General features: G+C 37.4%; 1 protein-coding gene across 4 annotated transcripts in view; it reads right to left on the bottom strand.

Moving 5' to 3' along the window:
• The window catches only part of ARHGAP26 (Rho GTPase activating protein 26), a 577883-nt gene that overhangs the window by 270677 nt on the left and 286813 nt on the right, over window positions 1-20393 (bottom strand). The window lies entirely within an intron of this gene.

Genomic DNA, 20393 nt, shown 5'->3' with positions numbered 1-20393 from the left:
ATACTGGATGTAAACAGGACCCGAGATTTAAGCCCAGGTCATCTAATTCCAATTCCATTAGTCTTTCTGTGGTACAACACTGCCAGCTAATGCTTTAGAAGTTAAATATCAGTACTGAACATATTTGAAATTTCTGGTGGCATTTTCTTCTTTAAAGGGAAAACCTAGAAAAATATCTTAACTGGAAAATATACTTTTCTTGAAAGTTTTCCTTCCCATTAGTAGTATAGGTAATGAAAGCTTCTTTATGCTAGCTGCCCTTGTAAATAACTATTGTTTTTGAGTAGATTGGGGGATCTCAAGAGTCCCCAAGCTTTTCTGGCTAGCCCAGAAGGCTCCAGATCAACTCCCAAGGAACTAGAAAGATTCCCAAGGTGTAAATAGGACCTCTTTCCAAAGAATGCAAAGTACTTCTCAGACATTTCATTCATCCCCATGATTGGCAAAGGGAAAGAGATGGAGAAACTTAAGAACAAAAACAAAAGCAAAAAAAGAAAATTTAAAGGCAGAGAAGCCTAAGGCAGAAAGTGCTACATAGGACTCAGGCTTCAGTATTGATGGTTTGGCTGACCCTGAAAATATCAACTCTCTGTGAGCCATTAGTTCATCTGTAAAATGGAAATGGTACTTCTCCGCACCTTGGGTATTAAGTTAGATTGGAGATAAATAACAACCTTTAAGTGAACCTCCTTGAGACTCTCAGAAGAGAAGCAAAAATGAATGTCAGGTATGAGTTATGAAAGATCATTTCACAATCCCAAGGAGAACAAACAGGAGAGGAGGAAAGAGAAAGAACCAATAATCTCCCTTCTGTGACTGCCTTATCAAATTGGGGGAAGTGAGGTGGGGTGGGTGGTCAGTGCTGGAGATTCTTCAAACTAATAAATTTGCTTGAGCATAAAAGCAGAGGAACAAAAACAGAAGCTGACTGATGGTGTAAAGCAACTATGTCACTTAAGGAACAGCCTGTGGAATCAGGAAGACAGTTCAAATCCGGCCTCAGATATTTTCAAGCTATGTGTTGTTCTTAAGTTATTTTCAGTCCCATCCAACTCTTCATGATCCCATTTGGAGTTTTCTTGGCAGATACTAGAGTGGTTTGTCATTTCCTTCTCCAGCTCATCTGACAGATGAGGAAAGCAGAGTTAAGTGCCTTGCCCAGGGTCACAAGGCTAATAAGTATCTGAGGCCAGATCTGAACTCAGGAAGATGAGTCTTCCTGACTCCAGACCATGTACTCTATCTAGTAGTGTGCCCCTAGGCAAATTACTTAACTTTTTTTTCCCCCCCAAGGTTATTGTAAGGACTAAAAGAGTTAATATGGTTAAAGAGCTTGGCAGATCTTAAAGTGGTATATAAATGTTAGCTACCATTTTGTTGTAGTTGTTTTACACCTTTAACTCTGGTTTTCTTAACTCAAAAGAAACATAGGGAAGCACAATTGAGAAAGGAATAGATCTGCCCTTGACAATTTTTTTTTCATCTCCATCATCCTGCTAGAAATTCCAAGGTAGAAGGAAAAAAGCAGTGAGTTCTCACTAAACCAGATTCATATTTGAAAATATATTAACAAATATGACCAAAAGCTCCTTTAAAAAAAAAAAAGGTCTAGTTGGCTCATGGTTGTGAGCTTTGAGGAAACATGGCTCCAGCTATGCTTATGAAATGTATCTGGGAAGAAAAAGAAGCTTTTGCCCAGAAGCAGATCCTAGGATGATGACTAGTCATTCTTTTTTGCAGAATACAGTCAGCTGTCAATACTCTTTAAGTCAGCAGAAATAAGTGTTATTTCAGATGTTATTAAGCATTATCAGTGTGAGACACTTTAATGCCACAGCCATGAGCAAGGTTCATAATGAACATTGTGTCATTAAGGAAAAATCATGCCAAATTAAACTCATCTCCCTTTTCAACAAGATACAAGAGTTAACAGAAGAGCCATAGGCTTCCTCTATACAGTTATCAAACTGAGTCTCCTTAGGTGGAGGTCTAGCCACCCAAAATTCAAGAGGCTTCAAGAATAGAATTTGGAGCCTTTACAATTTGTCTCCAACCAAAACCAATTTCACATTATATCTCCTATATTCCCTTTTAGTCCAGTGGCTGATACATAATATCCCATCTCCCTCTTCTGTATCTTTGTATAAACTGACCCCATGTCTGGAAAGCTCTCCTTCCTTACCTCAGCCTTTAAAAACCCCAGATCTGATTCTATACCCAGTTCTTGTGTTATCTTCTACAAGAGACCTGTTCTAATTCCTCCAAATGTCACCACCCACACCCATCGTTTTCTATGAATTTGTCTAAATACATGCTTCCAGTCATAAGAATGTAAGCTCCTTGCCTATTTGTTTTTCTCTTTGGTCCCACAGCCCTAGTGTCTAACAAATGGTAAGCTTGTTGAACTGAATCAAATTGTTGAATATTTGGATTTCTGCAAGATTTCAGACATAGTTTTTCATAATTATCTTTGTGGTCAGCATATTTGTAGATAACTCTAGGATAGTAGAGTTAAAAAGTATTGATGAATCTACCAGGAACCAGATATCACTTTGGCTTCCCATGATGGAATTGTTTACCCATTTCTAGTTCAGCAAAGCTGGGGGGGGGGGGGGTTTGTTTGTTTTGTTTTAATGAATTTTCCTAACAGGATTCCCTAGTAACCCTTGATTTTTCCAATATATTATTTTATTCTGGTGCAGTTTTAAGTCTTTTATTGTGTTGAGCTTTGAAGGACATTTAATTATGTTTAGAGCCCTCCTAGTTTTGCAAAGTATGCCAGGAAAAAAAAAATTTGTTGGCTGGGCACTCTTAAAAATTGGCCCTGTAAAAAGGATAGCTACAATAAGTCCAGGAAGAAACACTAACCTTTTCTCAGCAACCCCTGACTCTTCTCAGAGATTTATGCGCTCATGCTAACTCCATTCTTCAGCACAGATTCTTGGGATAGTATCAACTTTTTTATGATATAAACATAATTTCCTTATTTTAAAAAAATCAAACAAAATCTCTCTCATGATTGATTTTCTTTAGAATAATAAGAACACAATGAAATTGTCCCTAGATAATAAAAATAAAGAATTATCAGTGGAAAAAATGGAAATATCCATGGGGCTTTCCTCTTATCCAGAGGGGGTTAAAAAAATCAATGCATTTTCTAAGCGTGGAATCAAATTTCCTTCGAATAGTCATCAAACATTAGATTGTATACTGCCCAAGAAACAGTAAAGTATTTTGGGGACAGACAAAAAGCATAAAAAAAAGGTACCAGCCCACAAAGTACTTACTATCTAATTGGGAAGATATGATATACTCAAATGAAACAACTATAAAACAAAGACAAATCAAAATAACCAATAAATATCTAATACTTATTGTGTACAAGATAATTAGCTAGAACTCTACCTGCAAAATATTTCCCAGAACTCTTCATTCAGTCATGTAGTAAATGTCTACTATGTTCACTGTAGTGTGCTACAGCAATCTTAGTAGGAATTTTTTACTCCCTCTTCTTTTTTTAAAATTCTTTCCTTTTTCTCTTAGAATTGATACAAATATCAGTTCCAAGGCAGAAGTGCAGTAAGGGCTAGGCAATTGAGACTAAGTGATTTGCCCAGGGTCACACAGCTATAAAGTTTTTGAGACTATATTTGAACCCCAGGACCTCCCAGGTGCCAGGTGTGGCTCTCTATCTGCTGAATAACCTAGTTGCCCCTCTTTTCCCTCTTCCCTTCAAAATCCTAGGGATTTTTTCCCCTTTAAAACCCTTACCTTTCATCTTAGAATTAATACTGGGTTTTGGTTCCAAGGCAGAAGAGCAATAAGGGCTAGGCAATGGGGGTTAAATGATTTGCCTAGGGTCACACAGCTAGGAAGTGTCGCAGGCCAGATTTTAACCCAGGACATCAATCCACTGAGACACTCAGCTGCCTCCAAAATCCTAGGTTAACCTGGGGAGCTAGAAGCAGGGAGATATACTCCTACCATTCACCATTGGGATTCCTGAATACTCACAAGTATGCTAACAAAATCTATACCATGACACCATTAACTAATCCTTAAACATAAAACATTTACAGAATAAGGAAAAGCAAAAATAAGAATTTACAAAGTAGAAATTTAAAAATTAGAAATGATCAAATATGAATTTCTCAAAAGAAAGCAAAAAAAGACATTATGATATTTACTCAATTAAAGAAAAAATCAGGATTAAATCAAACATCATAGTTAATATAAGTCAATAGCAGTTTTAATCAAAAGTAGCAAAGTCTACCCACTAACCTGGATCATACTTTCCCAACCAAGAAAAATACACTTAAAGAAACCTAGCAGAAAGGCATGAGTAAAGAATCCCACAAACTCAGGGAAATCGAAAATTTTAGCATTCAAACCTTAGCATTCTTTGTTCCTTGACCAACATGAAGTCAACTCTCAACCCTCCCCATCCCCACTTTCTGGTCTTTATTGCTCTCCTACTGGGCAAAGCTTCTTCTTTTCAGCTCTTACTCTGATAAGCAGTGACAAGCTCTTTTATCTCACAGCCACTGCTAACAGTGCTGAGAAAATGTTACACTTTTACAGGGGGCTAAAAAAAGAAAAAAAAATCAACATTGTACTTGTTCAGTTTCCCTAAGGCAGAGAACTGCAAAGCTACTCAAGCTGACTTTCTGGGCAATATAGAAAAAGCTCAGCCAGCTCTTAACTCTAGAGGATTGGCTTTCTCTAATAACCTTGTAGCATATGAAAACAGATGCAAAATTTGTCATTCCCCTTGTTTATCACTCTCAAGTCATGAAGGGAAAGCAAAGTTTTCCCAGTTAATTTCTATATTGTTACTGTTCTGGTCATATCTGATTATTGGTGATCCCTTTTGGGGTTTTCTTGGCAAAGATAGTGAAACTTTTTTTTTTTGGCCATTTCCTTCTCCAGTATATTTTGACAAGTTAGGAAGTGAGGTAAGTGATTTGCCCAGGGTCATACAGCTAGCAAATGCCTAAGGGGGATTTGAACTCAGGAAGAGGAGTCTTTCCTGACTTTATTCCTGGTACTCTATCCAATGTGCTTCCTAGTTGCCGTATTTATGGTAATAAACTCAAACAGCTCTAACCAGAGCAGTAGTATTCTGCTTTCCTAGAATGGCTCAAGCATGTTTTCTTAAGTGATCCTGCCTTTCTCCAGTCCATCAGCCAAATGATGCTTCTCTTCCATTTCAATGGTAGTGTACCATTAAAACTGAGAGAATCAGCTATCTCAAGCTAGAAGCCTTTAATCCCCCTTAATGAACTCAGTTTACTCTTTGCTTCTTTTATCTCATCCTACCTCTTGTTCTCAAAACTTCTTCTCTGACTTCTTCAAATACTACAAATCAGAACCTCCTGGTGATCAGTGAATAAGCTTTCCATCATGAGGTAAAACTAATGAAAGCCATCTTTCTGTAAGATATGAACCTAATGGGCCTATGTAATTTTCCCATATTCCCCAGTTACATGATTTAATACGCTTAAAGTTATAAACTTCAAAACCTTAAAAGCATTCCCATGCAAAAGAGCTAATGGAAGACAACATTGAAGCCATAGTTAACCCAGTTATTGCTCTGCCTTCAAAGATTTATTTAGGTGCAATTGTCTATCTGGTTCTTAGAACAGTCTATATATCTCATCATCAATGTTTTATCTAAGTGATTATTTCTTCAAAAGATGGTATCACTTTTCCTTACAGGAATGTTTTCCTGCTCTTTTCAACAACTAAAATGTCCCCATCAAAAAAGGGCAGTACCCTATACAAAGTGCATTTTGAGAGAATGGGATAATGAGGAAAAGGTACATTCCAGGCCAGGTGAATAGTAGCAGAAGATGGACTAGAGACATCAGGGGACAGAGAAAAGTCCACTTGGGAAAACATATAGAATTCAAAGCGCTAGTTAATAAAGCATGTGGGAGAAAAGAATAAAAAATAAGATTAGTAAGACAAACAGAAGCCAGATAGCAAAGGATTGTAGGTTTTCCCCCCAAGTATTTACCTCAGTGACTTTCCCAAAACTTATGATTAAGAAATGTTGACTAATTCATAAAAGGTATTAAATGCCAGGAATTTATATTTTATTCTACAAGTAATATGGAGTCAATGGAGGTTTTTGGGCATAGGAAGCCTATAACTAGAATTTGGTGCTTTAGAAAGATTATTTTGAGGGGCAGCTAGGTGGCTCACTGGATCGAGAGCTAGGTATGGAGACCTGAGGTCTAACCTCAGACATTTTCTTAGTTGTGTGACCCTAAGCAAGTCACTTAACCCCCACTACATAGTTCTTACCTCCCTTCTGGCTTAAAACGGATACTTATCAATCATAAGTCAAGGGAGGAAGGAAGGAAGGGTGGGAGGTTCGGGAAAGGCTCAGAAAAGTTAAATGATCCACTCAGGATTATAGAGTTGGTGATGGTTTGAATGATGTAGAAGACAGACTGGACCAGGGAGACACTAGAAGCAGAGAAAGCAGTGAAGAATCATTGAAAAGAGACCAAATAATAGTTTCTTAACCTTTTCTATAACAGAACCCTTCATAGTATGATAAAGCTTATAAACTCTTTTTAAATGTATAAAGCAAAATGAAATTGATTATACTGAAATCAAGATGGAATTGTGTTTTTTATTCCTATCCAAATTCACAGGTTCCTTAAATTTTCTAGGTTAAGAAAATCTTGCCATTATAAAAGGTGATTAGGGTATGAATTAGGACAATTGTTCAATCATTTCAGTTATATCTGACTCTGTGACCTTGTTTAGGGCTTTCTTGGCAAAGATCTTGGAGTGATTTGCCATTATTCTCTTCTCCAGCTCATTTTACAGATGAGAAAATAGAGGCAAACAGGGTGATGTGACTTATAGTCATATAGCTAATAAGTGTTTGGGGTGAGATTTAAATTCATCTTTCTGATTCTGTGCTCAGTGCAAATACTGTGTGAAAAAATAGAGGTGAAATATGCTGTGCAGGTCAGACTTGGCAACTGTTTGGATAAATGGAAAGAGAAACACTGGAGACTGATGAGACTTTATGAATCTAGGTCACTATTCAAACAATGATTCCCTCAACAGAAAAGTTTAAAAGAGGAGTGAATCAAATCAGTCAGTCAATAAGTATTTAACAAGGGTTTTTATGTGCTAGTCACCAGGCTGGGCATTAAGAATCAAGACAAAGAATGAAACAATCCTTGCTCTCATAACAATAGTTTACATTCTACTGAGGAGAGGCAACATGTACATACAGAAGTACATAAAATATATAAAGATGTTTTCATTAAATACAAGGGAGGAAAAGAGGGTATTAGCCACTGCAGGGAATAAAGGGGAGATTGTTGGTAGAAGGTGGGGCAGGAGTTTTGTCTTTGGGGAAAGTGAGGGAGTCTATAGGCAGAGATGAGAAGGAAGCACTTTTCAGATGTCATGAATAACTAAAGGCAAAAGCAAAGAGATGGGAGATGTAAGTAGGATCCTCTGAGGCAATGGGAGAAAACCAGTCTGGTGTCACAGCAGAATGCAGAAAGGGAGGTTTGGGGAGCAAGACTGTTTTATTTTGGAAATAGTGAAATTGAAATGCCAGGTAGAGACATCCAACAGATGATGCAGAACTAGGCAATCAGCATGGAGAGGTTAGGGCTAGAGGAACAGGCTGCAATTTAAGGGATGAATGTGAATAAGACCCTCCAGGGTTAAGTACAGAGGCTAGGCTCTAAAAGGAAGGACAATGATGATATCTAGCAATGTTTATGATACTTTAAGGTCTGCAAAGTGTTTCTTGTTCAATCCTTATGATAACCCTGGGAGGTAGGTGCTGTCATGTTACAAAACAGGAGTTTCTGGCAAAAGCCTCATTTCTCAAATATATAGAAACTAATTTATAAGAATATAAAGCATTTCTAAAAAATGTTTAAGAATTTGTATTTTATATTTATAAGAATATAAAGCATTCTCCAACTAAAAAATGGTCACAAATGATATGAATAGGTAATTCTCAGAGAAAGAAATCCAACCTATCCTATCATATGGAAAAACGTTCCAAAGTAGAGAAATGCAAATATAACCTATCAGCTTGGCCAACATGATCCAAAAGGAAAATAATAAATGTTGGAGGGGATATGGGGAAAAATGCGACACTGATACACTGTTGGTAGAACTCTGAACTGATATAACCAGTCTGGAGAGCAATATGGACACTATGCCATAAAACTATGCATATCCTTTGACCCGAAGTACTATTACTGGGTCTGTCTCTCAAAGAGACTGACATTAGGGAAAAGGTTTTACCTGTACAAAAATATTTTAAGCAACTCTTTTTGTAGTGACAAAGAATTGGAAAATGAAAGGTTATCCTTCACTTAGGGAAAGGATGAACAAGTTATGATTCATGGTTGTAATGGAATATTATTGTGCCATAAGAAACAATGATGAGTTCAGAAAAACCTAGAAAGACTTCAGTGAAGTGATGCAAAATGAAGTAAGCAGAACCAGAACGGTGCATTCAGTAACAAAAATATTATAGGATGACCAACTTTAAAGAACTAAACCATTATCAGCAAAGCAAATTTCCAACATTACCCAAGGGACACATGATGAATATGCTATCCATAGCCAAAGAAGGAACTGTCACAGTTTAAGTGCAGACAAAAGCATGCCATTTTCCAGTTTATTTCCTTTTTGGGATTTTAATTCTATTTGTGATGTATGTATTCTATCATGACATGGAATATAGAAATATGTATTGCATGAAAGTATAGATATAATGTATATCAGACTACTGCCTCAAGGATATGGGGAAGGAGAAAATCTGACTTTGAAAATGTCAGAAAGTAATTGTCAAAAATTGTTTCTACATTTAACTTTAAAAAGAAAAAAAATCTGTCATGTTATTGATGAAGAACCTGAGGCTAAGAGAGGATGACTTGTTCAGGGTCACACAGATAGTAAATGTGAGAGACAGGAACTAAAATCAAGTCTTCTAGACTCTAAGTCCAGCACTCTGTCCCACTAGTCCCACCTAGATTCTCTAGCAGTGGAAAATGAGAAGGAATGATCAGATGAGAGGTGGGAGGAGGACCAGAAAGACACAGTTTGAAGAACCCAATGAAGGAGACGGTATCTAGAGGACAGTATGTTTAAGGATATCAAGAACTAAGGCAAGGACAAATAAGATGAGGACAGAGAAAAGGCTATCAGATTTAGCTGTCAAGCCATCATTGGTAACAGTGGAGTGCAGTTTCAGTAGAGTGGGTTGGGAGACAGATTGCAAGGGGATGAGAAGTGAGTGGGTGGTGAGGAAGTTCAGGCAGTGAGCATAGATGACTCTTTATAGGAGTTTGGCAGGGAAAGGGAGGAGAAAAAATGATAGCTCCAGGGGGCAGTAAGGTCAAGTGAGGGTTATTTCCTTAGTGGGTTTTTTATTATGAACTTCGCAAACATCAACATAAGCATGTCAATACACAAAGAACAATAGAAAAGGAGGGATGTACATAAAACTGAATTTCTGTTATATAGTCTTTGTAATTCAACACTATAATAATAAAACTGTCCTGCTCTGTCTCCATCTGAATTTACTTTTGTTCTCTTCTGAGCACTTTAAAATGATTTTCATTGATAACTTTTGTTTCACATTGGCTAGATTTCCTTCAGTATCCCTTTCCTTTCCATCCCAGAGAGCCATCCCTTGTAACAAAGAAGTCTTAAAAGAGAAATCTTGAGGGGGGGGGGGGGGGGAATCTGCTGTGATGTGCAATATTCTGCCCCTGTGAACCCCAAGTTCTAAGGAGCTTGGAGAAGTCATTTTTTCATATCTATAAACTGGGGCCAAATTAATTCTTTATCATTTCACAATATTAAGTTTTCATTGTTTGGGGTTGTCTTGCAGAAATATTGTCGTGGGCATTGTGTATCATTTTCCTTTGTATTCGATCTAATAAAGGTTTGATATAGAAGGTGGTTTGTTTATTTTTAACTCTTACCTTCCCATCTTAGAATCAATACCATATATGGGTTCCCAGGCAGAAGAGCAGTAAGGGCTAGACAATGAGCTAAATGACTTGCTTGAGGTCACACAGCTAGGAAGTATCTGAGAGCATATCAGAATCTAGAATCTCCAGTCCCTAACCTTGGCTCTCAATCCACTAAGCCACCTCACTACCTCCTGATACCCAAGTTAGACAAATAATAGAAATATTTGACTCCAAAAACTCCCCCACAGTGATGAAAAGTTACAAAATAAATAATTTTCCACAGAAGGATTGCAAATTATTATGAAATACAATACCTGAAAGTTCCAAATCATGAGTAAGAGAAATGAAAATAAAAATGATCTTGATGTCACACCTTACAACCAAACAAGTTCTGAAAGTTGGCAAATGATGGACATAGTCAATAATGGAGGATTATAGAGTGACAGGAACATTGGCATATTATTAGTGTAGATGAGAGTTGGCAGAAGCCATTTCAGTAAGCAATTTGGAATTATGCAACTAAAGTGACTAAAATGTTTTACCTTTTAACTTTGAGATTCCAATGGTAGGCATATAACTTACTGAGGAGGCTGATTTACAAAAATAAAAAATAAAATAAAAAGGCTCATATATAACAAAATAGATACAGCAGCATCTTTTTTTTTTTTTTTTGAAGCAAAGAATTATCTGTAGATCAGTTGAGGAATAGCTGAACAAATGATGACAAATAAATGTAATGGAACATTATTGTGATGTAAAAAATGAATATGATGAATACAGAGAAGGATGCAAAGACTTAAATGAAATGTTCCAAAGTGTAGTAAGCAGACCTAAGAAAACAATGTACACAATAAAACAAAACAATGGAAATTAAAAAAACAAGCAGCTCAAAACAACAAAATGAGGGGTTTTCTTTTTTTTTTTTTAAGGGTTGGGGAAACCCATGCATTTCTGTAGAGAGCAGAGAAGAAATAAACAGGGAACTGAATATTAGAGTAGGACTCTCATCAGTGAAAATAAGCTCACCATATTATTTCAATTGCATTATGTGCAATTTATCACTCGCAAAAAAATTCAAGCAACAAAACCATGGTAATATAACTACAATCCATTCCTCATTAAGTCCCTGTCGAAGGGAATCTAGCTTCTAGCCCTAGCCAATAAGGGGTCTGTATGCACAACCTATGCTGGGATTCCATTAATGAAAGAAATACTGGGCTAAAGAGAACCTATTAATAAAAGCTGTGGGTTTAACATTTTTAGAATAGAAACATTATGGTTAAGTAGGTCCAAAAGTAAATGTGTGAGTAGTAGGCCATATTCCACTGGAAAGGAAGAAATTTCATAAACTAGGAAAAGAATATCCAGATCTGACCATCTTTAAGATACAGTAAAATGAAATCTGGCCTGGTTTAGAGAAATTAACCATCCATTTTTCTTTATAACGATCAATGAGCATCATGAGTTCTATTATAATTCTACTATTTAATAGAATATAAACTTGAAGGCAGGAATTATTTCCTTTGTGGATCTTGACTCTCCAAAACTCAATGGTCTTCTAGTCAGTATTTTTATTAAGCATTTATTATGTATCAGGCACCTTGTTAAGCGATAAGGCTACAAAGAAATGTAAAAGACATTTCTCTCTCTCTCTCTCAACCTTACCTTCTTAGAATCAATACCGTATGTTGGTTCCAAGGCAGAAGAGTGGTAAGGGTTAAGTAATGGAGGTGCCCCGCCCCCACATTTCCTTCCTTAAAGAGCTCAAAATTAAATGGAGGAGGCAACCTGCTAACAACTCTGTACATCTATGTACAGGATAAATTGACCATAACCAACAGAAGGAAGCTACTATTATTAAGAGGAAATCAGGAAAGGCTTCTTGTAGAAAGTAGTATTCATTGGGGTATAAGCCAAGAGGTGAAAATGAGATGGGAGATAAATGGAGTGCAGTGATCCCTCACCTATCCTGGGACTTACATTCCAGAGATGCCTGTGATAGGTGAAACTCTAGAAGGACAGTCACTGAGCCAATCAGCACCCAGGATACAGAACACAGCTCTGTGGTTGGTCGCCTTTCATTCCATCAGCCAATAGTGTGCCGTGTATAATCTCATACTGGCAAACCTGCACAAGTGGTAGTGGCATACTACATTTCCATTGTGAAAAGTACAGTATTCATCCCCCAAATCCCAAGATATAGTGAAAACTCCACAAAACAGAATTAGATTTAAAAAACAAAAAACCATGATACAGTGAAGCCATGATAAATGAATCATGATATAGCATGGGATGACTGAATCTTATACAAGAACAAGAAGAAGGCCACTGTGTCTAGATTACATAGTACATGGAGGAAGGATGTGGGCCAGGTTACAAAGGACTTTGGATGCCAAGCAGAAGATTTTATATTTGATCCTGGAATTCTTGAATGGGGCCAGGGGAAGGGAGGCTGACACTGTCACATCTGTACATTAGAAAGATTAATTTAACAGGGGAATAGAGAGTATATCAGAGTGGGAAGCAATTTGAGCTAGTGAGACCAACTGGCAGCTTACGGGAACAGTCTACACTTGAGGTAATGGAGCCTTACACTACATTGACGGCAATGCCAAAGGAACAAAGGAAGTATACACCTGCTATGAAAATCAAATCAACAGGACGTTGCAACAGTCTACAGGGAGAGGAGATGATAAGAGAGTGTGGGAGTCAATATGACAAGTAAGTTGTGAGCCTCGTTAACTAGAATGACAGTATATCAACAATTATAGAGGGGGAAAAAGTTTTTTTAAAAAGGAGGGTTTGGGACAGCTAGGTGGCTCAGAGGATAGAGAGCCATGTCTGGAGATGGGAGGTTATGGGTTCAAATGTGGCCTCAGACACTTCCTCAGACACTTAACTGTACAAGTTACTAAATCACCCTTGCCTAGCTCTTACCCCTCTTCTACCCTAAAACCAATACACAGTATTGATTCTAAGATGGAAGGTAAGGGTTTAAAAAAACAGTCAGATGTCAACTCTGAAGGAAGTCTTCAGTGGCATGACTCAGGGATATGTGGTTGGCTCCATATTACTAAGCACTTTTAATTGATGATTTGGATGGAGGCACAGATGAAATGTTTGTCAAATCTCTAAATGAAACAAAGTTAAGATTGGTGTCGAATGTTGGATAAGAGAGTCAGGATCCAAAAAGGTTTAACGGGGACTAAAAATTATAAAGTCTATAAAATAAGCAACTTCAAAGGAAGAAGGGGCAGGGGAAGAGAATTTGGAGTTCAATTTTTTTTTATGATGAAAATAATTTTTTTTTAAATGTGAAGAGGGGGAAAAAAGCAACTTCATAAGAACAATATTAGGGAGGGCATAGTTACTCAGCAGTTTCTCAGAATGAAATATGTGAATTTTTATGAATTCGAAACTCAGTGATTTAAAAGAGTAACTGGACATTCAAATGTATAATGCCTCTAACCCAAGTAGAACACAGTCTAGGGCCATATTGGTGAAGTAGCCCAATGCGAGTGCTTCTTCCCTCACCTGTCTGGGGTAAGGTTGGTGGGCAGGCAGGGGCCTCACATGCAATGTGAAGGTTGCACTTAGGGCACTTGGTCTCTACAAGGTTCACCATCACTACTAGGGCCATCTCTGAACCACTCCCTGGAGATCCCAGTAGCAATGGGGTGGCTATTGTCTAGGAATAACCTACAATAGCAACCTCATCACCACCTCTGCCCTTCCTGATGTTCCCGATTAGAAGCCACTCATTGGCACAAGGGATAGGGGGCTAGGCTAGGAGTCAGGGAGATCCAACTTCAAATCCTAATTCTGAAACAAAGTAGTCTCAATTAGCAAGTCACTCTGCCTCAATTTTCTCCTCCAAAAATTGGGACATTAGTAGCAACCATCTTATAGGATTATACTAAAGGTTAAGTAAGCTAATATTTGTAAAATTCCTTGCAAACTTTAAATATATTAAATAATATAAATAGACATCATAGACATATTATCTACAAAATTACATAAAATAAATATATAAAATATATAAATACTATCATCATTCTTATTATTCCAAGAATTGTCCTGCTCCAGATTCCAGACTTCCCTGGTACAGACTTGTAGTTCTGGAATACAGATGGCCTTATAAAGTCAGATTACAGAAAAGTGCATCATTTAACTAAACAGAATTTCTCTTATACTATAACAATTAACCACTCAGATATACTCCCCCCCACCCTTTTTACATGGAAAAACATAAAAAATAAATACATAAACAAGAAAAATGTACAACATTCATGACATGGTATGTGTGAAGGCCATTTGAAAATACCCTAAGTGTTATTTGGGGGAATTCCTATATTTATATTTTCCCTGGTGCAAACACAATGAGAAAAGGTGAGGCTGGTGTGAGGAACAGTGCCTCCATGGCTTTTGTTTCCTGCAGGTTCCAAGGGGTTTCCATCTTCATCAGAACAAGATATAATCATATCAAACAGATCAGACAGGACCCATCCTTTCTCTTTTCAGCAGCTGACATTTCAGATGATATGACAAGGGAGCCAGATACCACAGCAGTTCAAGGAAAGTTCAATAGGCTGTTTGGGTCAGAAACATTGAATTAACCAAGTACTTAGTGACAAACCACTAAAGTGGGGAGATGACAGGGATGATAGGAACAGTGGGGAGAGAAAAAGAAGAGAGAAAAGAGTCAATTAGACCAGAAAGGGAGAACAACAAACAACAAAAACACCCGTAAATTAAAAGAGAGAGAGAGAGAGAGAGAGAGAGAGAGAGAGAGAGAGAGAGAGAGAGAGAGAGAGAGAGAGAGAGAGAGAGAATTGCCCAAACAAAGCCAAGAAAAAACCAACTGATTCTAAACACTATTAAGCATAAGGGAAGGGTGGAAAATGAAAGCATAAATCATCCTAAGTTAAATGTTTAACTAAAGAATTATGCTGCCTCCCAGAAGAAACTATTGGTAAAGAAGAAAGTACTTATTTGATCTTATTAAAATGATCAGAAACAGAAATAGTGATATGATAACTACTAGTAGTATATCTGAGATTTATACAGGGTGTCTCATAAGGCTATTAAAGTCATAAAAGCTTTTCTTAAAATTTGCGTTAAGATTTTTAAGATACTGCATCTAGTACCTTAGAGCTTCTAAAAGAACTTTCCATATACAATCTCATTTGAGACTTTTTTATTTTTAATTTATTTGTTTATAACATCAAAATAACAGTTAAATCTGTCCTTCCCTCCCCATTAGAGAAGGCATCGTTTGACAAAAAAGTGTGTGTATACTTATAACAAGTCTATAAGTATTATATAAATAGATAACATATGGCCTGTATGTAACATGATATATGGCATATATGTCACTGTGTCTTGTTTGTTTCTATTTATTCTTTATTTGGCAGTAGAAATGTACACAAGTCATTCTTCAACCATATTTCTGTGGCTCTATATAATGTTCTCCTGGGTCTGCTTGCTTCACTCTTGATAATTTCATGTAGGTCTTTCCATGTTTTTCTAAAATGAACCTACTCGTTATTTCTTATGGTGCAGACATTCCATCACAATTTGTTAAATCATTCCCCAAACTGATGGGCATCCCTTCAGTTTCCAAATCTTTGCTACCACAAAGAGAGCCTATGCAGTAATGCTCTTAGTATTGTTCCCATTGTACTGATAGGGATACTGAGGAGCAGAGCAATTAGTTGTCTTTCCTGTAACTACAAAGTTAGCAGGTATTAGTTATCGGTCAGTCTACTATCTTATATTAAGTGCTTACCAGCTGCACTGAGATTAGGCATGCAAAGAAAGGCAAAAAGACAATCTCTGCCCTTGAGGTGCTCTTAATCTGCTAGGAGTAATAACAAGCAAATAACAAGGAAAATAGAACACATACACATATATCCGTACTATATACTCTAACATTATACATATACTGTGCACATCGATAAAATGCTATATTGTGTGTAGTATATATGCAGAAACATGTATGAATCATGATATATACACACAAAAACTCATGGACCATATATGTATGCATATGCATGCTAACATTCCATGCTTGCACGTGCACATGCATGCAATATGCTTATAAGGCTATACATATGTGCACCAATGAAACAGAATAATGTACCATATACATATAGGTGTGTACATGGCTACACATACAAATACAGATACACTATATACACACACACACACACATACATGCTGATACCCAAAATAGAAATCCATGAAAGATCATAGAGGCTGGAGGGACAGGGGAAGTCAGAAGCTAGTAGAAGCTGAGTTTTGAAGGCAATTAGGAAGCCAGGAGGCCAAGGGGAAGAAGGAGAGCATTCTGGACATGGAAGAAAGCCAGGAAAGGGTGTGTAATAGCCAGAAAGCCAATAAAGCTGGAGCACCGAGTGCGTGGAAGGGAATGAGGTTTAATACTAGAAAGGCAGGAGGGGGCCAATTTGTGAAGAGCTTCAAATGCCAAACACAGAATCTTATATTTGTTCCTGGAAGTAACAGGGAAACAGAGGAATTGATCGATTATATAGATGATGTAGTCATGTATGAGTTCAAACCCATCTTCCTGACTCCAAATCCAGCATTCTACCCAATACTCCACATACTGGTCACTTATTCCCACATCAAGGCACACAAACAAAAAACAAATAAACTCCTAGGAAAAGACCATCCCACAAAATGAAAAAAAAATAAGAAATAGGTTCATACCATGAGTGACAAGGAATAAACAACAGAAGAGTAGGTGTCCTTTGCCTAGGATTTCTCTTAAAACCAAAATTTCAAAGACTGAACAAAGAACTATAATAAAGAACCTCAAAGTCATATAAGGGTTACAAATTGCAAAGATGGTACCCATAGATCTGCCCTGGTGGATAAGTTACTCAAGGGAAGTTCCCTACACTAATGAAATTATGCATGCGATAAAAACCCATAAAAATATTCACATATTTCTGTCCTAGTCCCAACCAGACCATAAATCAATGGTGGTGTCTTACATAATATTCTATCATCCATAGCCTAGCACAGTGTTCTACAGAGTAGTTGCTTAATAAAATAAAGTGATTGTACTAGGTGACCCCTACGGCCCTTCCAATTTCAAGATTCTATGATACTAACAAATATTTCTTTGGGGAAATACTTTGGATCTGATGTAGCAAACTTGATCTTTTGACTCCTCTTCCTCCACCTCACATTTTCCTGTGACTTGACTATACTCTGCATAAATAATCAAATTTGAGTGTTCTGTATAACAAAGTAATGATTTCTACATTTCAGTTAAATAACCTAGATAAGAGAGCTGACTGGTTCAACGAATGCTCTCTGTGGTGACTGTATACAGAAAGTCCCTTTCAATGCCAGAAGAAAGTGACTGATTAGGAACTGTTTGGAAACAGAATACAAAGATCATAGAGCAGAACTCTTGGCATAACACTTGTCCTACTCTCAAGTAGCAACCATCAACTCCTCACACACCTCATCTCTGCCTCAAATATCCCAAACACAAGAAAGCTAAGAACTCAACACCAACTCCTTCTTCCAAGTTTCCAAGCCACTTATGAAAACAATAACAACTGGGGGGAGAGAGGAAGTAGAAAAAGGAGCTTCCAGCAGATAAAAAGGTAAAGATGGAAGGCTTTACACATATCCCTCTTCCTCTTGTTTAATGAATTTCTGCCATTAACTAACTCACTAGAGAGAGGATATGAATTGGCTGTATTTAGTTCTGTTATGGAAATGTATCTATTAATGTATGTATAGAACGTTCCATTAAAGAAATGTAACTATTAAAAAATGGCAAAACATTATGGCAATCCCAGGGACATTTTTACTATAATAGAATTTTATTTATTAGTAATGGCATTTGGCCACGTCACTATGACTCTAGCCCCAAAAAAAATTATCTATCTATCTATCTATCTATCTATCTATCTATCTATCTATCTATCTATCTCTATATCTATAGAGAGGAAGAGAAAGAGAAAGGGAGAGAGAAGGCGGTGGGGGGAGGGGGGGTAAGGTGGGGGGAGTTAAAGCTTCAAACAGCACTAAAACCTACATCTCCACCTCCAGAGTTTGACAACACCAAGAATTAAACAAACAGAATCTATTTTCTTTATACCAGTCTTTTGAAAATAACTAAATAACTATTAGTTGCAGGTATACATATATGGATTAACATGGATGATCTCCCATTTCCTTTCTAGACACAGAGCCATCTATTATGTGTATATATAAAAATATATACACATACATACACACACACACATATACACCATATATATATAAAGCACCAAAAGATCAGGAAGAAAAATTATAATAATGCTATTTTAGGCCCTGTCTTTGGACTGCCAATTCAACAGCTTCTCTTTCTTTGAAATTCATTCCATCAGGGGGCAGCTGCGTAGCTCAGTGGATTGAGAGCCAGGCCTAGAGATGGGAGGTCCTAGGTTCAAATCTGACCTCAGACACTTCTCAGCTGTGTGACCCTGGGCAAGTCACTTGACCCCCATTGCCTAGCCTCTACCACTCTTCTGCCTTGGAGCCAATACACAGTATTGACTCCAAGACGGAAGGTAAGGGTTTAAAAAAAAAAAGAAATTCATTCCATCCATCTGTATCAGCAAGTCCCAACTATTGTTGATATGATCTAAAATTAATGATCATTGTTGCTACAACCTCCTGATTTCCTGGTCATTCTACCCAAGGAGAGCAATTAATGAACCAATCATCAAGAATTTACTAAGGGGGGGGGCAGCTGGGTGGCTCAGAGATGGGAGGTCCTGGGTTCAAATTGGCCTCAGATACTTCCTAGCTGTGTGACTCTGGGCAAGTCACTTAACCCCCATTGCCTAGCCCTTACCACTCCTCTGCTTGGAACCAATACACAGGATTGATTCCAAGACAGAAGGTAAGGGTTTTATTTTTTTTTAATTTACTAAGGGCCTACTCTATGCCTTTCTTGGGAGCTGGGGATGTTGTTCTCCAAAGGAGTCCCTTCCTATCTAGGGGATGAGACACGAATGCTGACCCTACAAGGGTGACGGAGAAGAGCCCGGCTGACCCACAGAGATGTTGACAATGCAGTGTCTCATTAGTTTTATCCTCCCTCCCAACTGTCTCTATATGCACACTAAGCACATTAGTTTATCATCCCACATTCTCTCTGTCCCACTTCTGAGACAGAAACATTCAATTTCCCTGGCCCAGAAGCCCCCACCTACTAATTCCTGCCAAATCGTGTCCTTTTTGCCTCTGCAAAACTCACCAAGACTACACCCACCTGCTTCCTTCCGGTCAGTCTTTCCAGTCCTATTCTGTGCATATCAGCACAGATGTAACTGATTATGTATTTGTATTTCTGTCGCTCGTGTTTACATGAACACAAAATAAATGCTTAACCATCGATGCTGAGAGAGAGGAAGCAGTGTTGTAGGTAATCCAAAAGCCATTTATATTTGACTTTTGTAGATAAAATAAATCGTTTCAATTACATAAAATTAAAAAGCTTTTGCATGATGAACATAATCAGTGTGTTAAGGATAAGGGGAGTTCTTGGTTTGGAAAAAATGTTGTATTAAATATCTCTGAAAAGGGTCTAATATTCAAGAGATATATGGAATGAGAAGCATGAGCATTTGCATATTTAGTTCACTGTTCCTTGATTTAAAAAAAAATTTTAATGTATGTTTCCAGAGATATAATTTTCCTGAGGATCATTTATTTTGCATCTCAGAAATTCTAATGTGTTGCCTAATTCTCATAATTTTCATTCACATTGTAATTAAATATTTCTACGGTTTGTTCTTTTGTTCACTTATTATGGCAGATACAAATATAAATCTTCATTAATTTTCAAAATACAAGGGGGGAAAAAGCCTCAACTCTGGAGTTAGGGGTTGAAATCCCATTGACTCTTGCTATCCTTTCCTGATGGACACCACAACGGGAAATGGTAGTGGCTGTATTTATTAAGAAAGAGAAAACTATTCATAGACCTTGGTTCTTGCCTTAAGGCCCATCACCAATAAAAAAACAAAGCTATATAAATGCTTAATATCAGTCATCGCCATTACTACTCAACACTTTTGTTGATCCATAACCTTGGCATTAAAAGATCTTAACTCTTCCAGTTCTTTTAATTAGAAAAACTTCTGAAAATGGTCCCACCCTTCCACGACACTGTTGAATCCTGTTTACTTGGCAAGAACGTCCTGGTAGGAGGCTTCAGCCGAAACAAATTAATCTGGGTACAATTTTCAGAGTGACCCATTTAAAAAAGATCTCATTTAAAGCAACAAGGTGAATGAAACAGATACATTACGTATTCATTCAGTGCATATCCCCATAGAATGCTTTGATTTTTAAAGTATTTTTGCACCCTTTCCCCCC

Source organism: Monodelphis domestica, chromosome 1 (assembly GCF_027887165.1).
Source record: "Monodelphis domestica isolate mMonDom1 chromosome 1, mMonDom1.pri, whole genome shotgun sequence".
Taxonomy (NCBI): Eukaryota; Metazoa; Chordata; class Mammalia; order Didelphimorphia; family Didelphidae; genus Monodelphis; species Monodelphis domestica.
Note: the sequence above shows the minus strand (reverse complement) of the source record. Positions and strands in the feature narration are given on the sequence as shown.